The sequence below is a fragment of the Teleopsis dalmanni genome, chromosome 1 (assembly GCF_002237135.1).
Source record: "Teleopsis dalmanni isolate 2A chromosome 1, ASM223713v2, whole genome shotgun sequence".
Classification (NCBI taxonomy): domain Eukaryota; kingdom Metazoa; phylum Arthropoda; class Insecta; order Diptera; family Diopsidae; genus Teleopsis; species Teleopsis dalmanni.
In genome coordinates this window covers 123169005-123174212 of record NC_051846.1, presented here as the reverse complement: position 1 = coordinate 123174212, position 5208 = coordinate 123169005, and positions in this window count along the sequence as shown.

The window sequence follows — 5208 nt, the reverse complement described above, 5'->3', positions numbered from 1 at the left end:
AGGCTTGTGCTCATAGTTGGTGCAATCACGAAGCAGTTTCTGCTCAAACATGTAGTTTTTTCCTATCTGAGTGGAAGTAATTGCTGACCAAATAGCGAAAGCGTAGGTGAGAAGGGGCGAAAAAGCTGCTTATAACAGAGCAGGTTAACTTTGTAGTTAAGCTGGTTGTCTTCGAAGTGAATTTTTGAGTTGAGCGTGCCTGAACTGGGCGTTACGGATAGCACAATTAACGTGAGGAATTAAGTTATATTGTGAGAAAAATACAATGACAAGATATTTCATCATGGGGACAAGCTGAATCGGAGAGTTGTTTAGCCTGAACTTGATGTCAGAGGTGTCAAAGCCTCAAGGACGATCACGCTGCTGACCGAGAAAGGCTATAGCAGACATTTTGGAGGGGTTGACCAATAAGAAGATCCTAGGTATTATAGTCAAAAAAGGATCAAAGATAGGCACTAAGCTCATTGAAAATGCGGCAAGGATTAGACGACCGCATGAACATAAAGCAGTCTTCGTCGAAGCAGATTTGCTTGACAGGGGCTAGCGATGGACCAATGTTTGCTATAAGCAGGTTAAAAAGGAGGAGGCCAATAACCGACCCTTGGGGACGCCGGCGTAGATGGGAAAATCACTGGACAGAGAGGAACCGACTTGAACTGGAAGAGTTCTGTTGGACGGAAATTTGTGGACCACAATGCAGAGCGCTGGAGAGAAGCCGAACTGATGGAGGTTAAGAATAAAGCCTTTAAGCCAGACAGTAACTAAGGCTTTTTCAATGTCAAAACTTAATGCCACAGTGAGCTGCTTATTGAATAAGTCTCCGCATATCTCATTTTGGAGATGATGCAGGACATGGACGGTGGAGGTTTGGCATCTAAAGTCAAACTGATAGAGGGGAACACTATTATTCCTCGGGGAGAAAGACTTCAGCTTTCTAACTATGAAAGTTTCATAGATCTTGCTGACAGAGTTGAGGAGGGAGAAAGCTGAATGTGTCAGTTTTGGGTTTGCTACTTTTGGCGATTGGACATACTATGACCTTCTTCCATGGCTGGATGAAGCAACCAGTGTTGTACGCATAGTTGAAAAGCATATCGCACTTAAAGTAGAGAGGCGAGAAATGCCGCATGGCGTAGAAATACACGCAGTTAGTGTCAGATGTCTTTTTGGGCGCCTTGACCCGGAGCTTATCGGAGAGCTTGGAAAGAGTGAAAATCCTTGGGTGTCTTCAACATTGATGCAGCGAGCAAGGAACTGCGGAATGACAATGCTTTCATTAAATGCGTCCAAAAGCCTATGGACAACGGCATTCGTACTGGAGTAATAAATTAATATACATACAAATAAAGTGCCTTAAAATACTTGCCAAAATATTGTGATTAATAGCGGTAAATAAAAGTAAAAGGCCAAGAAGTCTTTAGATGCATGTAAGATTTCATGAAATATTTTTTTTGAATATGTAGATATAACTATCAAATATTTTTGCAGGAAAGATACAGCAAGTTTTGATGTTCCTAGTTACACAGCAAATTTTTTCAAGGAAAGTTTCCGTATGAATTGCCAATGCTTCAATATCATATGCAACAACGTTAGAGGTATTGGTCGAAGTACCACCAGCTTCAGACAGCGCAAACCACTGAAGGAGCGGGTCGCAATTGCACTATACACTGATTGCATTGACCTTGTGGTCGTCTGCTGAGTACAGCACAATTGCAATATATTACAACAACTATAAAGGATGGTTTTCTATGGTGCTTTTAGCGTTGGTGGATTACAGGTAAAATTTAAATACACATGTTTATAGATATATGATATTATTGTTATATATTGTTATATATATATTTTTTTTCAGATATAAATAAACGTCGGAGCGCCTAGCCGGCGCAACGACTCAAGAATTTAGGAAGTGTTATCGCTTCCTTTTAGAGATTCTTTAAAATAAATCTAAAAATATAAGTGGCATAAACGTTCCGGTTATGTGTATTGCAGCTTTCGCATTCAGGTTTTCCACCACAATTATGAAACAGTATCCATTTGTAATCACTAATGATGAATATAAGAAAACATTTGACTACCAACTATCAAAAGCAAGACGAGTGGTGGAAAATGCGTTCGGCCATATAAAAGCAAGGTTCAGGCGGGTAGATAACGATATGAGTAATGTTACATTAATAATTAAATATTGTTGTGTGCTGCAAAACATCCTTAACGAACGTAATGATGTTATTAATTCCAAGTGGCAACATATTCAAAAGGAAAATTAGATCAAAAACAACAAACCATAACCACAGCACGAAGACCTTTCCAATGACAACAATCCAAAAGCGGAGGAAATAAGAAGAGTAATAGCTGATTCTTTTGATAATTTTTATTTTTTAATTTGCATTTTTTTAATTAAGTATATATAAAATATTTACATTATTTACACATATTAACTGCACTTAAAACCACAACAGTGTTTTATATAAAATATTTACATTATTAACACATATTAACTACTTTTAAACTTTTTCTCTTTCTAAAAGGATAGCTCTTTCTCCTTGTTCGAGCATTTGCTTTTCGATTTTATTGCATTGATGCAGTTGCTACGTTAAGTGATTTTGCGCACAACTTTTTTTTTTGTTTTTCCTAGGAGTTTCTTTGCACAAATCACCAGATCCACTATCGATTGGAGATGACGAACAAAGCTTTCCGTCCGAATTATTCATTGATGAATGAACTGCAACAGACAAAATAGTTCAATTTATAAAACATTTTGTTAATACATACTTGTGAACACTAATATATACTTTCAAATTAAATTATTATTATTGTTTAATTTATAAAACAATTTGTTAATTGTACATTTTGTAAATACCATTAAAAATTATAGAAATAAAAACTTTACTTTAATTAACATAAGATATTGCAAATCGAAGTATAACCATACACCAATATATTTTCATATCATATCTGCACTCTCCTGAACATGGTTTTCAATGTTGAATCGCTTTAGTCCGCCAAGCATTTCGTTGACGTTATTGAAATGCCAGTTTGATGGCGGTCCGCCTGAATCTCCTGCTTTCTTTTTCTCATCTCTATATAATATATGAAATCAATAATTTATTTATTTAGTCCAAATTCAAACTTACCTATATTTATTTGTGAGGTTTTTTATTTTATGCCACACCTCCTCCCCAGTAAAATGGATATTGTGAGCACATTAAATCTGCTATTTCGGCATATATAGTGCCGAACATAAATATTGGCACAGCTAACAAATTGAACTTTAGCATTATTTTTATCCTGTTAATGATTTTTAATCAACAAACAATTTTTTTAGATAAAATGCTTAATATGCTTTTAAATTCATTTTATTTCATTTTATTTTCTCTCATATTTAATTTTTTAAAATTAAGAAACCAAAAAAAAAATTTATTTGGCTGAACAAAATTATTGGCACAGCTAATGCAAAAATTAATAAACAAATCAATAAAAAATGTTTTTGATAACAATTAATATTCAGTGTCCAAGCTTTTCTATTTAATAACAGCTACTATTTGATTTGGAATCGAAGAAATCAATTTATATGTGATTTTTAGCCAAATATTTTGCCACTCTTTAGCAGTGTCAACTTAATTCTACATTTGTTGTTATAATGGGCTTATTTGGACGTCTCACACAGGGGTATTTGACCAATTTAGGCGGCCAAAATTATTTTTGTGTGATTTTTAACTCAAAATGTAATGTAAAGCTACTTCATGACTTTTAAAGTTGCTAAAACAAAAAAATTAACAAAATAATCAATCATGTCTAAAAATAATATATTGTATTTGATAAAATGTTGCAAATGTATGGCAAGGTGTTCGCCTCAATTCAGAATTCGAATAGGATATTAATATAAATAAATATTATATATTATAATAGTAAAAATATGATTATAAATATTATTATAATAATAAAAAGTATTTCAGTTTCTTAATGTGACTTTTTGGCAAAACATATTCGTATACCTAACAAAAGTAAGCCGGACGGAACTGGATAGGACGGCAATAGCGTGGTGAAGAAGGAATTGGGTTGTGCCATATCAGTTTTTGAGTGTTTGATAATATTAGTTGCAATGGTACCAACGAACTTACCACCGAACGAAAAATATTCGTATCCAACTCATTGTCAAATTTTTGCTTATATTGGGATTGCTGTGATCCATCACAACCCCACTTACAAACGAGTGCTTAGTTTTTCAAATCATTCTGTTCTAATGATTTAATCACTTCTTCAAGGTATAGAATAGTCTTGTTGCTGTATGACCAAAAGATCTTGTAAATTGATTACGGCACAAGTAGCAGTGATTTTGTATGCTGAACCTAATAGATGACAGTATTTTTTGGCCTTTTGGATAAGAGTATAATATGATTAAAACTTTTTATTACTTTGTCTTAATATTTCATATTGCCTACGAGACAAGTTTGCTTCAATAAACATTGAAAGAGCCTCTAACGTTGACATGGTTTCTTTTTGACTTTCGTTGTAAGCTTGTTTATATTTATGAGCACGATTTGGTGAATTAGTAATTTCATTTAATTTGGTACAATTTCATTTGGGTAGCTGAAGTAATATACCCTAATGTGGATATATTCCTTTGTATATTATTATAAATTCAAGATATTCCTTCGTATGAATATATCCTGATGTAGATATATTCCTTGGTATATTATTATAAATTATTCACTTACAGTAGGCGTACTACAGCCGATCGTAGTGTAATAATTTAAATTCAATATATTCCTTCGTGTCAATATATTCTTATATGGATATATTGCTTTGTGTTTTAATTAAAAATTATTTCATTTGCAGTAGGCGTACTACAGCCGATCGCAATGTAATAATTTTAAATACAATATATTCCTTCATATTATAATAATAATATAATTTCTTTATATCGAAATTTTTCTATGTGCAACTAGTGCTAATTTCAACTTGTAATCCCCAGGTGTATGTGCCTTAGTAAATATTTTACAAGTCAACTCTATAAGAAAAATGCCCATCTTATATATGCACTCGACCGAGCTTTTTCGTAGCGTATCATTTTATTTACAGCTGATCTCATGTAATTCTTATTTAATTTTTGCCGTTCTGATTTTCTATTTCATGTTTTGTGTGGTACTCAGCTTGTGCATTTAACTTCTCTTTAAGCTTCTCTTACGGCGAATATTTTTGGCAGTTCTT